The following is an 18,874-nucleotide window of genomic DNA, read 5'->3' as shown; positions in this document are numbered from 1 at the left end:
CTGGGCTAGGTGATGTTCACCTTGGCAGTTTCCAGGTGCTGGGTCAGTGAACAGGTCTTGGGTTAGGTGAAGATCACCTGGTCAGTTTCCAGGTGCTGGGTCAGTGAACATGTCCTGGGTTATGTGTTGTTCACATTGTCACTTTCCAGATTCTGGGTCAGTGAACATGTCCTGGGCTAGGTGATGTTCACCTCGTCAGTTTCCAGATTCGGGGTCAGTGACCATGTCCGGAGTTAGTGATGTTCACCTGGTCAGTTTCCAGGTGATGGGTCACTGAACATGTCCTGGGTTAGGTCATGTTCATCTGGCCAGTTTCCAGGTGCTGGGTCAGTGAACATGTCCTGGGTTATGTGATTCCAACCTTGTCAGTTTACAGGTGCTGAGTCAGTGACCATGTCCAGGCTTATGTGATGTTCACGTGGTCAGTTTCCAGGTGCAGGGTCAGTGAACATGTCCTGGGTTATGTGCCGATCACCTGGTCAGTTTCCAGGTGCTGGGTCAGTGAACATGTCCTAATTTAGGTGATGATCACCCGGTGGGTTTCCAGGTGCTGGCTCACTGAACATGTCCTGGGTTATGTGATGCTCACGTGGTCACTTTCGAGGGGCTAGTTCAGTGAAAGTGTCCTGGGTTAGGTGATGATCTCCTGGTCAGTTTCCAGGTGCAGGGTCAGTGAACATGTCCTGGGTTATGTGACGATCACCTGGTCAGATTCCAGGTGCTGGGTCAGTGAACATGTCCTGGGTTAGGTGATGTTCACATGGTCAGTTTCCAGGTGCAGGGTCAGTGAACATGTCCTGGGTTATGTGACGATCACCTGGTCAGTTTCCAGGTGCTGGGTCAGTGAACATGTCCTGGGTTAGGTGAAGTTCATCTGGTCAGGTTCCAGGTGCTGGGACAGTGAACATGTCCTGGGTTCGGTGTTGTTCACCTGGTCTGTTTCCAGATTCTGGGTCAGTGAACATGTCCTGGGTTAGGTGATGGTCACCTGGTCAGTTTCCAGGTGATGGGTCACTGAACATGTCCTGGGTTAGGTGTTGTTCACCTGGTCAGTTTCCAGGTGCTGGGTCAGTGACCATGTCCGGGGTTAGTGATGTTCACCTGGTCAGTTTCCAGGTGCTGGGTCAGTTTCCGTGTTCGGAATCAGGTGATGTACACCTGGACCGTTTTCAGGTGCGTTGTCAGTGAACGTGTCCTAAGTTAGGTGATGTTTACCTGGTCTGTTTTCAGGTGCTGGGTCAGTTGAACATGTCCTGGTTTAGGTGATGTTCACCTGGTCAGTTTCCATGTGCTGGGTCAGTGACCATGTCCTGGGTTAGGTGATGTTCACCTGGTCAGTTTCCAGGTGCTGGGTCAGTTACCACATCCGGGATTACGTGATGTTCACATGGTCAGATTCCAGGTGCTGGGCCAGTGAACATGTCCTGGGTTAGGTGACGATCACCTGGTCAGTTTCCAGGTGCTGGATCAGTGAACATGTCCTGGGTTAGGTGATTTTCACCTGGTAAACTTCCAGGGGCTAGGTCAGTGAAAGTGTCCTGGGTTAGGTGATGATCTCATGGTCAGTTTCCACGTTTCGGGTCAGTGAACATGTCCTGGGATAGGTGATGATTCTCCTGGTCAGTTTCCAGGTGCACGGTAAGTGAACATGTCCTGGGTTATGTGACGATCACCTGGTCAGTTTCCAGGTGCTGGGTCAGTGAACATGTCCTGGGTCTGGTGATGTTTACCTGGTCAGTTTCCAGGTGCTGGGTCAGTGAACATATCCTGGGTTAGGTGATGTTCACCTGGTCAGGTTCCAGGTTCTGGGTCAGTGAACATGTCCTGGGTTAGGTGTTGTTTACCTGTTCAGTTTTCAGATTCTGGGTCAGTGAAAGTGTCCTGGGTTAGGTGATGGCCATCTGGTCAGTTTCCAGGTGATGGTTCACTGAACATGTCCTGGGTTAGGTCATGTTCATCTGGTCAGTTTCCAGATGCTGGGTCAGTGAACATGTCCTGGGTTCTGTGACGATCACCTGGTCAGTTTCCAGGTGCTGGGTCAGTGAACATGTCCTGGGTCTGGTGATGTTTACCTGGTCAGTTTCCAGGTGCTGGGTCAGTGAACATGTCCTGGGTTAGGTGATGTTCATCTGGTCAGTTTCCAGGTTCTGGGTCAGTGAACATGTCCTGGGTTAGGTGTTGTTTACCTGGTCAGTTTCCAGATTCTGGGTCAGTGAACAGGTCCTGGGCTAGGTGATTGTCACCTGGTCAGTTTCCAGGTGATGGGTCACTGAACATGTCCTGGGTTAGGTCATGTGCATCTGGTCAGTTTCCAGGTGCTGGGTCAGTGAAAATGTTCTGGGTTATGTGATGCTAACCTGGTCAGTTCACAGGTGCTGAGTCAGTGAACATGTCCAGGGTTATGTGATGTTCACGTGGTCAGTTTCCAGGTGCTGGATCAGTGAACATGTCCTGGGTTAGGTGATGTACACCTTGTCAGTTTACATGTGCTGGGTCAGTGAACATGTCCGGGGTTAGTGATGTTTACCTGGTCACATTCCAGGTGCTGGGTCACTGAACATGTCCTGGGTTAGGTCATGTTCATCTGGTCAGTTTCCAGGTGCTGGGTCAGTGAACATGTCCGGGGTTATGTGATTCTAACCTGGTCAGTTTACAGGTGCTGAGTCAGTGACCATGTCCAGGCTTATGTGAAATTCACGTGGTCAGTTTCCAGGTGCTGGGTCAGTTACCATGTCCGGGATTATGTGATGATCACATTATCAGATTCCAGGTGCTGGCCCAGTGAACATGTCCTGGGTTAGGTGATTTTCACCTGGTAAATTTCCAGGAGCTAGGTCAGTGAACGTGTCCTGGGTTAGGTGATTATCTCATGGTCAGATTCCAGGTTTTGGGTCAGTGAACATGTCCTGGGTTAGATGATCATCTCCTGGTCAGCTTCCAGGTTCTGGGGCAGTGAACATGTCCTGGGTTAGGTGTTGTTCACCTGGCCAGTTTCCAGATTCTGGGTCAGTGAACATGTCCTGGGCTAGGTGATGTTCACCTGGTCAGTTTCCAGATTCTGGGTCACTGAATATGTCCTGGGTTAGGTCATGTTCACCTGGTCAGTTACCAGGTGCTGCATCAGTAAACATGCCCTGGGTAATGTGATGCTAACCTGGTCAGATTCCAGGTGCTGAGTCAGTGAACATGTCCTATGTTAGGTGATGATCACCCGGTGGGTTTCCAGGTGCTGGCTCACTGAACATGTCCTGGGTTATGTGAGGCTCACGTGGTCACTTTCGAGGGGCTAGTTCAGTGAAAGTGTCCTGGGTTAGGTGATGATCTCCTGATCAGTTTCCAGGTGCAGGGTCAGTGAACATGTCCTGGGTTATGTGACGATCACCTGGTCAGTTTCCAGGTGCTGGGTCAGTGAACATGTCCTGGGTCTGGTGATGTTTACCTGGTCAGTTTCCAGGTGCTAGGTCAGTGAACAAGTCCTGGGTTAGGTGATGTTCATCTGGTCAGTTTCCAGGTTCTGGGTCAGTGAACATGTTCTGGGTTAGGTGTTGTTTACCTGGTCAGTTTCCAGATACTGGGTCAGTGAACAGGTCCTGGGCTAGGTGATTATCACCTGGTCAGTTTCCAGGTGCTGGGTCAGTGAACATGTCCTGGGTCTGGTGATGTTTACCTGGTCAGTTTCCAGGTGCTAGGTCAGTGAACAAGTCCTGGGTTAGGTGATGTTCATCTGGTCAGTTTCCAGGTGCTGGGTCAGTGAACATGTCCTGGGATATGTGATGCTAACCTGGTCAGTTCACAGGTGCTGCGTCAGTGAACATGTCCAGGGTTATGTGATGTTCACGTGGTCAGTTTCCAGGTGCTGGATCAGTGAACATGTCCTGGGTTAGGTGATGTACATCTGGTCAGTTTACAGGTGCTGGGTCAGTGAACATGTCCGGGGTTAGTGATGTTCACCTGGTCACTTTCCAGGTGCTGGGTCACTGAACATGTCCTGGGTTAGGTCATGTTCATCTGGTCACTTTCTAGGTGCTGGGTCAGTGAACATGTCCGGGATTACGTGATGATCACATGATCAGATTCCAGGTGCTGGCCCAGTGAACATCTCCTGGGTTAGGTGATTTTCACCTGGTAAATTTCCAGGGGCTAGGTCAGTGAACGTGTCCTGGGTTAGGTGATTATCTCATGGTCAGATTCCAGGTTTTGGGTCAGTGAACATGTCCTGGGTTAGATGATCATCTCCTGGTCAGCTTCCAGGTTCTGGGGCAGTAAACATGTCCTGGGTTAGGTGTTGTTCACCTGGTCAGTTTCCAGATTCTGGGTCAGTGAACATGTCCTGGGCTAGGTGATGTTCACCTGGTCAGTTTCCAGGTGCTGGGCCAGTGAACAGGTCTTGGGTTAGGTGATGGTCACCTGGTCAGTTTCCAGGTGATGGGTCACTGAACATGTCCTGGGTTTGATCATGTTCATCTGGTCAGTTTCCAGGTGCTGGGTCAGTGAACATGTCCCGGGTTATGTGATGTTCACGTGGTCTGTTTCCAGGTGCTGGATCAGTGAACATGTCCGGGATCAGGTGATGTTCACCCGATCTGTTTTCAGGTGGTGGGTCAGTTGAACATGTCCTCGTTTAGGTGATGTTCACCTGGTCAGTTTCCATCTGCTGCCTCAGTGACCATGTCCTGGGTTAGGTGATTTTCACCTGGCAAATTTGCAGGGGATAGGTCAGTGAAAGTGTCCTGGGTTAGGTGATGATCTCATGGTCAGATTCCAGGTTTTGGGTCATTGAACATGTCCTGGGTTAGATGATGATCTCCTGGTCAGTTTCCAGGTGCTGGGTCAGTGAACATGTCCTGGGTTAGGTGATATTCACCTGGTCAGTTTCCAGGTTCCGGGTCAGTGAACATGTCCTGGGTTAAGTGACGATCACCTGGTCAGTTTCCAGGTGCTGTGTCAGTGAACATGTCCTGGGTCAGGTGATGCTCACCTGATCAGTTTCTGGAATTGTTCCAATGTTGTGGTGTTGGTCGCTCGTCCAGTATATTCTCGACATCATAATCAGTATAAGTACTTAATTGCACATTGTATCCTTTGCATTGCACTGCAATGCTGTCTCTAGACAAATATATATGTTGTGTTGCAGGTCTGTATTAATGTCAGGGAAAGATCTGCCGTCTAGATGCATTAGGAAAGGGTTGATAGCAGGATATGTGGACACTTAAATAGAGATATTGGTTAATATGGGTAATTCAATTTAACTAAAAGAACATCAGAAATAAAAGAACAGGACAGCAAAGAGAGACAGCTTTGTTCCCATGGGAATGTGGACTATGCACCGTATTTGGAATGTGATAATGCGTAAAGGAGGACTGGTGTTCTGCTTCAGGACAGGACAGGGCGTGATGTTGGGATTAACCTCTAATTAGAATCATTTATCCATCAAGAATGTTACATGTCAACTGTGTAAAAGAAGCCTCTTTGCATTGTCACAGCGACACTGATAACAACTTCACCAGGAGGAAAACATGTGATCTCAGGGGTTATTCGACTGAAACCTGAGTAAAAACAGGGCCTTGTGCACATCTATTCCTGTAATTGTCATCAGGTGGTAGTGGTAAGTCAATGATTAGTCTAGTAAAATTTAGTGTGTTTGTATTATCGGAAAGGTTCTGCAAAGAGAGTCCAAATAGACAGAACGTGCAGTAGATTTCAAAAGGCACTTGGAGGATGAGACAAGTGTTCTCACCCACAGCTGCAGATATTTATGACCATGACATTTACCCAAGGAAAATACAGGGTCACATAATTTACACCTTGCACACTACTGCTCAGATAATGTGAGGTATCGTGTCTCACTTGTGCAGAATAAAGTTTAATCACTGCCATCAATATGGGCTGATGTTGCCCCAATGGCTATTAAGGTTTATCAAAAAGAAAACTGAACATAGGGTAGATGATGAAAACCTATTTCCGCAGCTTGGGGAATCTAGCACTACGAGCCACATTCTTGAAATGAGAGTCAGACCTGTCAGCAGTGAAATTAGGAAATACCTGTACACACAAAGTGTGGCGGAAGTTTGGAACACTCTTCCACAAACAGCAATTCATGCCAGATCAATTGTAAATTTTCCATCTGAGATTAATAAATACTTACCAACCAATGCTATTCAGGGATATGGGACAAAAGGTGGGTGTCTGGAATTAGGTCACAGATCAGCCATGACCTCACTTCATGGCAGAACAGGTTTAAGGGGCTAAATGGCCTCCTCTGGTTCCTGTATTCCTATACTAAACCCAGCTCCATCACCAAGACCACACAGGGCTGATTCTCCATGTGAATATCAAGTAGTCATATATTTACATTACATCAACACGCACTAACCCTATATATAGACACAGGGCTTCAAGGTGTGCTAAACATTGAAGAGTTATGAGATAGGCTGGCTGTACTTAAAGTTGATAAGTCACCAGTAACTGATGAGATGCAATGTTACTGAGGGAAGTAAGAGTGGAAATTGGGAATGTACTGGGCAGTGTCTTCCAATCCTCCTTAGATACAGGCGTGGTGCCAGAGGAGTGGAGAATTGCAAATATTACACCCTTCCTCAAAAAGGGTAAGGACAAGCTCAGCAACTACAGTCAGTCAGTTTAATTTCGGTGGTGGGAAAGCTTTTAGTAATGACAATTTGGGACAAACGAAACAGTCACTTTGGATAAATGTGGATTAACTGAAGAAATCCAGCATGGAAGTGTTGAGGGCAAATCATGTTCAACTCACTCGTTTGAGTTTTTTTGAAGAGGGAACAGAGAGGGTTAATCAGGATAATCCCATTACCGTGTGTACACGGACTTCCAAAAGGCATTTGATAAAGTGCCACATAACAGGCATGCCAGTAAAGTTACAGTCAAGGAATAAAAGGGACAGTAGCAGCATGGATAGGAAATTAGTTGTGTGACAGCAAACATACGAGCATATGAATTATGAGCAGGAGTTGATCATTCGGCCCCTCAAGCCTGTTCCCCCATTTGATAAGATCATGGCTGCTGATCTGACTGCAGACTCAACTCGATGTTCCTGTCCACCTGCTACAACCTTTGACTCCCTTGTCAATCAAGAATCAAAATCTAATTCAGCCATAAAAATATACCAATGACTCTGTCTACACTGTTCTCTGGGGAAGAGAATTCCACAGACGAATAACCCTCTGAGAGAAAAACGAACACTTCATCTCCATCGTAAATGGAAGACCCCTAATTTTTAAACTGTGTTCCCTTGTTCTAGTCTCTCCCGTAACGGGAAACATTCTCTCAGCATCCACCCTGTCAATTCCCCTCAGGACCTTATATGTTTCAAAAAGATCACCTCTCATTCTTCTAAACTCCAATTGAAACAGGCCCAACCTGCCCAACCTTTCCTCATAAGATAAACCCATATCCCAGGAATCAGTTGAGTGAACCTTCTCTGAGCTGCTTCCAATGCAATTCTATCCTTAAGTAAGGAGACCAAAACCGTTCACAATACTCCAGCTGTGTTCTCACCAATGCCAACCGTAGCAAAACTTCCCCACTTTTATGTTCCCTTCCCCTTGCAATAAATTACAACATCCTATTTGCATTCTTAATCACTTGCCGGACCTGTAGACTAACTTTCTGATAAATCATGTACCAGGATATTCCAATTCCTCTGGACAGCAGAGTTCCTCAATTTCTCTTCATTTAAATAATATACTGTTTTGCTATTCTTCCTGACAAAGTGGACAAGATCACATTTTTCCAGATTATACTCAGTCTGACACATTTTTGAAACAGAGTTGTTGTAAACGTTTTTTCCAGACTGGAGGAAAGTACATAGTGGAGTTCCCTAGGGGTTGGTTTTATCACCCCTGCATTTCTTGACATATGGTCATGACCTTGTCTTTGGTGTACAGAATACAATTTCAAAATGTAAGTTTGTCACAAACTGGCCACCTTTAAAGGGACAAGGAGAGGACCAGCTGGGCTGTTTGACACTGCTTTATGACATCGATGCAGTACCTAGTTACCAAAGCCCCTGAACCCTGCTCAATATTGGCTGATGTGTGTTTAATGGGACACTGCGCTGAGTAACCTTGCTGTACCTGTCCTGAGAGTGTTTGATTGGAATATCTAGTTGGAGCTGTAATCTGTATCTAACCCGTGCTGTACATTCCCTGTGATTGTTTGATGGGGCAGTGTAGAGGGAGATTTACTTCGTATCTAATCCATGCTGTGGGAGTGTTTGATGAGATCACTTCTCATTCTCCTGAAGTCCAGTCTACTCAGTCTCTCCTGATAGGACAAAAGCCCTGTCCAGCAGCCTGTCTGGTGAACTTTCTATGTTAAGTATGTTCTTCATTTTTCTGAATGAAGGGATGTGACCAGTGGTTTTCCGCAGGGATCAGTGCTGGGACCTTTGCTGTTTGTAGTATATATAAATGATTTGGAGGGAAATGTAGCTGGTCAGATTAGTATGTTTGCGGACAGCACAAAGTTTGGTGGAGTTGCGGACAGTGATGAGGATTGTCAGAGGATACAGCAGGATACAGAGCGATTGGAGACTTGGGCGGAGAAATGGCAGATGGAGTGTAATCCGGGCAAATGTGAGGTGATGCATTTTGGAAGGTCTAATGCAGGTGGGAAGTATATAGTAAATGGCAGAACCCTTCGGAGTATTGACAGGCAGAGAGATCTTGGCATATAGGTCCATAGGTCTCTGAAAATGGCAATGCAGGTGGATAAACTCGTCAAGAAGACATAAGGCATGCTTGCCTTCATCGGGTGGGGCATAGAGTATAAAAATTGGAAGTCATGCTGCAGCTGGACAGAACTTTAGTTAGGCCACACTTAGAATATTGTGCGCAATTCTGGTCGCCACACGACCAGAAGGACGTGGAGGCTTCGGAGAGGGTACAGAAGAGCTTTACCAGGATTTTGCCTGGTCTGGAGGGCATTAGCGATGAGGAGAGGTTGGATAAACTCGGATTGTTTTCACTGAAACGACGGAGGTGGAGGGGCAACAGGATAGAGTTTTACAAAGTTATGAGTGGCATGGACGGAGTGGATAGTCAGAAGCCTTTTCCGAGGGTGGAAGAGTCAGTTACTAGGCTACATAGGTTTAAGGTGAGAGGACCAAAGTTTAAAGGGGATGTGTGAGGCAAGTTTTTTTACACAGAGGTTGGTGAGTGCCTGGAACTTGCTGCTAGCGGAGGTGGAGGAAGCAGGTACGATGATGACATTTAAGAGTCATCTTGATAAATACATGAATAGGAAGGGAATAGAGGGATACGTTCCCCGGAAGTGCAGAAGGTTTTAGTTTAGGCAGGCATCAAGATCGGCGCAGGCCGGGAGGGCCGAATGTTCTGTTCCTGTGCTGTACTATTCTTTGTTCTTTTGTTTTGTTCATTAGGTAAGGAGACCAAAACTATGGACAAAGCTGTAAATAATCAAATCCAGGACTGAACCATGACAGAGGATCCAGTCACTCTGGGTTCAGCATGGATTATCCAATAATTTTAACTTCATCACATCACAAAACATTATTTCCAATTTCCTGCAGGATACGTCAATGGCGGTCATCATTCCAAGAGGGACTGAATATGCCCTACTCACTCCACAGGTGGTCACCGCGCAGCCGCAAGTCCAGCCCCCACAGAGGCACTGCGCATGCTCCAGAGACAGGCCGCCATTGCGCTCGAAAGCTATTGAATTCGATGGCGCACAGGAGAATAATGGAGCCGGCAGCGGGGAGGAGGCTTCAGAAGCACCTGGTGTAGGCTGCAAGACCTGAATCAGAAGCTGCAAGTCCCGCCGTAGTATCTCCGGATCTTTCCCCTGGTAAGAGATGGCAAGTAAGGAAAAGGAGGCGGGAGGATTCAGACCGCCGCCATTTCGGTGCAGTCGGCAGCAGAGCGCATGCGCAATATACTGGTGATGTCACATTGAGTGGGCGGGGCTTCGGGATCCTCTGTGTTGGGTTTGGAGCTGGTGCAGCACAGGCTGGGAATGGAGGATGGGAACTCCCTTTGCTCACTCAGCACAGGCTGGGGATGGAGGCTGGGATCTCCCTGTGCTCACTCAGCGCAGGCTGGGGATGGAGGCCAGGATGTCCCTGTGCTCACTCAGCAAAGGCCGGGGATAGAGGCTGGGATCTTCCTGTGCTCACTCAGCACAGGCTGGGGATGGAGGCTGGGATCTTCCGATGCTCACTCATCACAGGCTGGGGATGGAGGCTGGGATCTCCCTGTGCTCTTTCAGCACAGGCTGGGGATGGAGGCTGGGGTCTTCCTGTGCTCGCTCGACACGGGCTGGGGACGGGGGCTTGGACTTTCCCATGCTCGCTCAGCAGGGGCTGTGAATGTAGCCTGGGACCTTACTGTGCTCACTCAGCAGAGGCTGGAGATGGAATCTGGGATCTCTCTGTGCTCTGTATTGGGCTCCATACTGTAACGTTTGTTTAACCTTGATTGTGCGGTTCTAATTGCTTCCTCTATCTCTCTTGCATTGGTTCTGGGAGTACCTGACTGATCACAATGTCCTGATCCTTTCCCCACACCACTCACACTCAAGTTGGCTGAGCTGCTGGTGGTGATGCAGGAGATGGAGAACTCCAGCCTTCCATCCACGCCACAGTGAGGTAAGATAACACACTGATAACAACTTGTACAACAGGGTGTTAAAAGAGCAGAGGCCAGGAATGGTGCCTGGGAACTTGCTGCACTCTGGGAGTGGGGATCAGTACCATATTGTGAGAGCAGCTCAATCAGCACAGGCTGGGGATCTTCCTGTGCTCTGTATAGTCTTCCTGTACATCTTGTGTCTTTGAACACATTTTGCATGAAGTGTGTTCAGCTGGATGAGCTCGAGCTGGACGTTACAGGAAGGGTTATCGAGGGGAATGTGTTTGATGTGGTGGACCTGGATCTCCAAAATCTGGTTCAGTGACACGTAATAAAATTACCAGCAAAGCTACAGTCCATGGAATAAAAAGGACAGAAGCAGAAAGGATAGGAAATGGGCTCAGTGAGAGGAAACAGAGTGTTGTGATGAACGTTTGTTATTTAGACTGGAGGAAGATATATAGTGCAGTTCCCCAGGTACTGATGTTGGGATCAGTTATTAATGATCCAGGCAGGACATATTGTTAATATTCACACATGACAAAAAGCTTGGAATTAATGTGAACTGTGAGGAGGGTAGTGAGCGACTTCAAGAGTATTTCGACAGGCTGGTGGGATGTTCAGACACGTGACAGATGAAATGTAATGCAGAGACGTGTGAGGTGATTCATTTTGTTAGGAAGAACAGAAAGAGGCAATGTAATACAAAAGATACAATTGTAAAGGGTGTGCAGGAGCTGAGGGTGCAAAGGGTATAAAGATACAAATGATTGGAGGACAGGTTGGGAATGTGGTTAAAAAGACAGATAGGATCCAGGGCTTTATCAGTGAGAGCATAGAGTACAGAACCAAGGAAGTTATGGTGAACATTTATAGAACAATGTTCCAGCATCAACTGGGAGTATTGTGTTCAGTACTGGGCACCACACTTCAGGAATAATGTGCAGGCTTTAGAGAGGGTGCAGAAAAGATTTACTAGGCTGGTTCCAGGGCTGCGAAATTTCAGTTATGTGGATAGGTTAGAGAAGCTGGGACAGATATCCTTAGAGAAGAGAAGATTGAGAAGAGATTTGATAATAGTGTTCAAAGTCATGAGGGGGTCTCGGCAGAGGAAATATAGAGAAACTGTTCCCATTGGTGGAAGAGGCGAGAACCCGAGGATATGTAGATTAGGTGAATGACAAAAGGCAAAACCTGTTGCTGCAGCGAGTTGTTAGAATGTATAATTACTGGAACATGGAGTGAGAGTGTGGGGACACAGTGTGTACAATTACTGGAACATGGAGAGTGAGGGTGAGGGACACAGTGCGTACAGTTACTGGAACTTGGAGTGAGAGTGTGGGGAGACAGTGTGTACAATTCCTGGAACATGGAGAGTGAGAGTGAGGGACACAGTGTGTACAATTACTGGAACATGGAGTGAGAGTATGAGAGACACAGTGTGTATAATTACTGCAACATGGAGTGTGAGTGTGAGGGACACAGTGTGTATAATTACTGGAACATGGATTGAGAGTGTGAGGGCACAGTGTGTATAATTACTGGAACATCAAGTGAGAGTGTGGGGACAGAGTGTGTGCAATTACTGGAACATGGAGAGTGAGTGTGAGGGCCACAGTGCGTACAATTACTGGAACATGGAGTAGGATTGTGAGGGATACAGTGTGTATAGTTACTGGAACATGGAGTGAGAGAGTGAGGGGCACAGTGTGTATAATTACTGCAACATGGAGTGAGAGTGTGGGGACGCAGTGTGTATAATTACTGGAACATGGATTGAGAGTGTGAGGGCACAGTGTGTATAATTACTGGAACATGGAGTGAGAGAGTGAGGGGCACAGTGTGTATAATTACTGCAACATGGAGTGAGAGTGTGGGGACGCAGTGTTTATAATTACTGGAACATGAAGTGAGAGTGTGGGGACAGAGTGTGTGCAATTACTGGAACATGGAGAGTGAGTGTGAGGGCCACAGTGCGTACAATTACTGGAACATGAAGTAGGAGTGTGAGGGACACAGTGTGTATAGTTACTGGAAAATGGAGTGAGATTGTAAGGGACACAGTGTGTATATTTACTGGAACATGGATTGAGAGTGTGAGGGAAACAGTGTGTCTAATTACTGGAACATCAAGTGAGAGTGTGGGGACAGAGTGTGTGCAATTACTGGAACATGGAGAGTGAGTGTGAGGGCCACAGTGCGTACAATTACTGGAACATGGAGTAGGAGTGTGAGGGACACAGTGTGTATAGTTACTGGAACATGGAGTGAGAGAGTGAGGGGCACAGTGTGTATAATTACTGCAACATGGAGTGAGAGTGTGGGGACGCAGTGTGTATAATTATTGGAACATGGATTGAGAGTGTGAGGGGCACAGTGTGTATAATTACTGGAACATGGAGTGAGTGAGTGAGGGGCACAGTGTGCATAATTACTGGAACATCAAGTGAGAGTGTGGGGACGCAGTGTGTGCAATTACTGGAACATGGAGAGTGAGTGTGAGGGCCACAGTGCGTACAATTACTGGAACATGGATTGAGAGTGTGAGGGAAACAGTGTGTCTAATTACTGGAACATCAAGTGAGAGTGTGGGGACAGAGTGTGTGCAATTACTGGAACATGGAGAGTGAGTGTGAGGGCCACAGTGCGTACAATTACTGGAACAAGGAGTAGGAGTGTGAGGGACACAGTGTGTATAGTTACTGGAACATGGAGTGAGAGAGTGAGGGGCACAGTGTGTATAATTACTGCAACATGGAGTGAGAGTGTGGGGACGCAGTGTGTATAATTATTGGAACATGGATTGAGAGTGTGAGGGGCACAGTGTGTATAATTACTGGAACATGAAGAGTGAGTGTGAGGGGCACAGAGTTTATCATTATTGGAACATGGAGTGAGAGTGTGGTGACACTGCGTGTACAATTACTGGAACACGGAGTGTGAGAGTGCGGAGACACAGTGTGTACAATTACTGGAACATGATGTGAGGGACACAGAGTGCACAATTACTGGAACATGGAGTGAGAGTGTGAGGGACATAGTGTATATAATTACTGGAACATGGAGTGAGAGTGTGGGGACACAGTGTGTACAATTACTGGAACATGGAGAGTGAGGGTGAGGGACACAGTGCGTACAGTTACTGGAACTTGGAGTGAGAGTGTGGGGACACAGTGTGTACAATTCCTGGAACATGGAGAGTGAGAGTGAGGGACACAGTGTGTACAATTACTGGAACATGGAGTGAGAGTATGAGGGACACAGTGTGTATAATTACTGCAACATGGAGTGTGAGTGTGAGGGACACAGTGTGTATAATTACTGGAACATGGATTGAGAGTGTGAGGGCACAGTGTGTATAATTACTGGAACATGAAGAGTGACTGTGAGGGGCACAGAGTTTATCATTACTGGAACATGGAGTGAGAGTGTGGTGACACAGTGTGTATAATTACTGGAACACGGAGTGTGAGAGTGCGGAGACACAGCGTGTACAATTACTGGAACATGATGTGAGGGACACAGAGTGCACAATTACTGGAACATGGAGTGAGAGTGTGAGGGACACAGTGTGTATAATTACTGGAACATGGAGTGAGAGAGTGAGGGGCACAGTGTGTATAATTACTGGAACATTGGTGTGAGTGTGAGGGACACATTGTGTACAATAAATGGAAGATGGTGAGTGAGAGTGTGGGGACACAGTGTGTACAATTCCTGGAACATGGAGAGTGAGAGTGAGGGACACAGTGTTTACAATTACTGGAACATGGAGTGAGAGTATGAGGGACAGAGTGTGTATAATTACTGCAACATGGAGTGAGAGTGTGGGGACGCAGTGTGTATAATTATTGGAACATGGAGTGAGAGTGTGACGGACACAGTGTGTACAATTACTGGAACATGATGTGAGGGACACAGAGTGCACAATTACTGGAACATGGAGTGAGAGTGTGAGGGACATAGTGTGTATAATTACTGGAACATGGAGTGAGAGTGTGGGGACACAGTGTGTACAATTACTGGAACATGGAGAGTGAGGGTGAGGGACACAGTGCGTACAGTTACTGGAACTTGGAGTGAGAGTGTGGGGACACAGTGTGTACAATTCCTGGAACATGGAGAGTGAGAGTGAGGGACACAGTGTGTACAATTTCTGGAACATGGAGTGAGAATATGAGGGACACAGTGTGTATAATTACTGCAACATGGAGTGTGAGTGTGAGGGAGACAGTGTTTACAATTACTGGAACATGGATTGAGAGTGTGACGTGCAACTGTGTGTATAATTAATGGAACATGGAGATTGAGTGTGGGGGACACAGTGTGTACAATTACTGTAACATGGTGAGTGAATGTGAGGGACACAGTGTGTACAATTACTGGAACATGGAGTGAGAGTGTGAGGGACACAGTGTGTATAATTATTGGAACATGGAGTGAGTGTAGGGACACAGTATGTACAATTACTGGAACATGGACTGAGAGTGTGGGGAAACAGTGAGGACAATTATTGGAAAATGGAGAGTAACTGTGAGTGCTACAGTGTGTAAAATTACTGGAAAATGGAGTGAGAGTGTGAGGGACACAGTGTGTACAATTACTGGAACATCAAGTGAGAGTGTGGGGACACAGTGTGTGCTATTACTGGAACATGGAGAGTGAGTGTGAGGGGCACAGTGCGTACAATTACTGGAACATGGAGTAGGACTGTGAGGGACACAGTGTGTACAATTACTGGAACATGGAGAGTGAGTGTGAGGGACACAGTGTGTACAATTACTGGAACATGGAGTAGGACTGTGAGGGACACAGTGTGTACAATTACTGGAACATGGAGAGTGAGTGTGAGGGACACAGTGTGTACAATTACTGGAACATGGAGTAGGACTGTGAGGGACACAGTGTGTACAATTCCTGGAACATGGAGAGTGAGAGTGAGGGACACAGTGTGTACAATTCCTGGAACATGGAGAGTGAGAGTGAGGGACACAGTGTGTACAATTACTGGAACATGGAGTAGGACTGTGAGGGACACAGTGTGTACAATTCCTGGAACATGGAGAGTGAGAGTGAGGGACACAGTGTGTACAATTCCTGGAACATGGAGAGTGAGAGTGAGGGACACAGTGTGTACAATTACTGGAACATGGAGTGAGATTATGAGGGACACATTGTGTATAATTACTTGAACATGGAGTGAGAGTGTGGGGACGCAGTGTGTATAATTACTGGAACATGGAGTGAGAGTGTGCGGGACACAGTGTGTATAATTACTGGAACATGGAATGAGAGTGTGAGGGACACAGTGTTTACAATTACTGGAACATGGAGTGAGAGTGTGATGGACACAGTGTGTATAATTATTGGAATATGGAGTGAGTGTGGGGACACAGTGTGTCCAATTGCTGGAACATGGAGAGTGAGAGTGAGGGACACAGTGTGTACAATTACTGGAACACGGAGTGTGAGAGTGCGGAGACACAGTGTGTACAATTACTGGAACATGATGTGAGGGACACAGAGTGCACAATTACTGGAACATGGAGTGAGAGTGTGAGGGACATAGTGTGTATAATTACTGGAACATGGAGTGAGAGTGTGGGGACACAGTGTGTACAATTACTGGAACATGGAGAGTGAGGGTGAGGGACACAGTGTGTACAATTACTGGAACATGGAGTGAGAGTATGAGGGACACAGTGTGTATAATTACTGCAACATGGAGTGTGAGTGTGAGGGACACAGTGTGTATAATTACTGGAACATGGATTGAGAGTGTGAGGGCACAGTGTGTATAATTACTGGAACATGGATTGAGAGTGTGAGGGCACAGTGTGTATAATTACTGGAACATGGATTGAGAGTGTGGTGACACAGTGTGTATAATTACTGGAACACGGAGTGTGAGAGTGCGGAGGCACAGCCTGTACAATTACTGGAACATGATGTGAGGGACACAGAGTGCACAATTACTGGAACATGGAGTGAGAGTGTGAGGGACACAGTGTGTATAATTACTGGAACATGGAGAGTGAGGGACCCATTGCGTACAGTTACTGGAACATGGAGTGAGAGTGTGAGGGAAACAGTGTTTACAATTACTGGAACATGGATTGAGAGTGTGACGTGCAACTGTGTGTATAATTAATGGAACATGGAGATTGAGTGTGGGGGACACAGTGTGTACAATTACTGGAACATGGAGTGAGAGTGTGAGGGACACATTGTGTATAATTATTGGAACATGGAGTGAGTGTAGGGACACAATATGTCCAATTACTGGAACATGGACTGAGAGTGTGGGGAAACAGTGAGTACAATTATTGGAAAATGGAGAGTAACTGTGAGTGCTACAGTGTGTACAATTACTGGAAAATGGAGTGAGAGTGTGAGGGGCACAGTGCGTACCATTACTGGAACATGGAGTAGGACTGTGAGGCACACAGTGTGTACAATTCCTGGAACATGGAGAGTGAGAGTGAGGGACACAGTGTGTACAATTACTGGAACATGGAGTGAGATTATGAGGGACACAGTGTGTATAATTACTTGAACATGGAGTGAGAGTGTGGGGACGCAGTGTGTATAATTACTGGAACATGGAGTGAGATTATGAGGGACACAGTGTGTATAATTACTTGAACATGGAGTGAGAGTGTGGGGACGCAGTGTGTATAATTACTGGAACATGGAGTGAGAGTGTGCGGGACACAGTGTGTATAATTACTGGAACATGGAATGAGAGTGTGAGGGACACAGTGTTTACAATTACTGGAACATGGAGTGAGAGTGTGAAGGACACAGTGTGTATAATTATTGGAATATGGAGTGAGTGTGGGGAGACAGTGTGTACAATTACTGGAACATGGAGTGAGTGTGTGGGAAACAGTGTGTACAATTATTGGAAAATGGAGCGTGACTGTGAGAGCCACAGTGTGTATAATTACTGGAACATGGAGTGAGAGTGTGAGGGACACAATGTGTACAATTACTGGAACATGGAGTGAGAGTGTGAGGGACGCAGTGTGTATAATTACAGGAACATGGAGAGTGAGTGTGCGGGACACAGTGTACATCATTACTGGAACATGGAGTGAGAGTGTGAGGGACACAGTGTGTACAATTACAGGAACATGGAGTGTAAAAGTGTGCTGACACAGTGTGTATAATTACAAGAAAATGGAGTGAGAGTGTGAGGGACACAGTGTGTACAATTACTGGAACATGGAGTGAGAGTGTGAGGGACAAAGTGTGTACAATTACTGGTACATGGAGACTGAGAGTGTGAGGGACACATTGTGTACAATTATGGAATATGGTGTGAGGGACACCGTGTTTACAATTACTGGAACATGGAGAGTGAGAGTGCGCGGGAGACAGTGTGTACAATTACTGCAACATGGAGTGAGAGTGTGGCAACACAGTGTGCACAATTGCTGGAACATGGAGAGTGATTGTGAGGGACACAGTGTGTATAATTACTGGAACATGGAGTGAGTGTGAGGGAGACAGTGTGTACAATTATTGGAACATGGAGTGAGAGTGTGAGGGGCACAGTGTGTATAATTACTGGAATATGGAGTGAGGGTGTCAGGGACACAGTGTGTCCAATTACTGGAACCTGGAGTGATAGTGTAATGGGCAAAGTGTGTATAATTACTGGAACATGGAGTGAGAGTTTGAGGGACACAGTGTGTACAATTACTGGAACATGGAGAGTGAATGGGAGGGACACAGTGTGTACAATTACTGTAGCATGGAGTGAGAGTGTGAGGGACACAGTGTGTATAATTATTGGAACATGAAGTGAGTGTGGGGACACAGTGTGTACAATTACTGAAACATGAAGTGAGAGTGTGGGGACGCAGTGAGTACAATTATTGGAAAACGGAGAGTAACTGTGAGTGCCACAGTGTGTTTAATTACTGGAACATGGAGTGAGAGAGTGAGGGGCACAGTGTATATAATTACTGGAACATGGAGAGAGAGTGTGAGGGACACAGTGTGTACAATTGCTGGAACATGCAGTGAGATTGTAAGGGACACAGTGTTTATATTTACTGGAACATGGAGAGAGAGTGTGAGGGACGCAGTGTGTATAATTACTGGAACATCAAGTGAGAGCGTGGGGACACAGTGTGTGCAATTACTGGAACATGGAGAGTGAGTGTGAGGGGCACAGTGCGTACAATTACTGGAACATGGAGTAGGACTGTGAGGGACATAGTGTGTACAATTACTGGAAC

Source organism: Heterodontus francisci, chromosome 21 (assembly GCF_036365525.1).
Source record: "Heterodontus francisci isolate sHetFra1 chromosome 21, sHetFra1.hap1, whole genome shotgun sequence".
Classification (NCBI taxonomy): Eukaryota; Metazoa; Chordata; class Chondrichthyes; order Heterodontiformes; family Heterodontidae; genus Heterodontus; species Heterodontus francisci.
Note: the sequence above shows the minus strand (reverse complement) of the source record.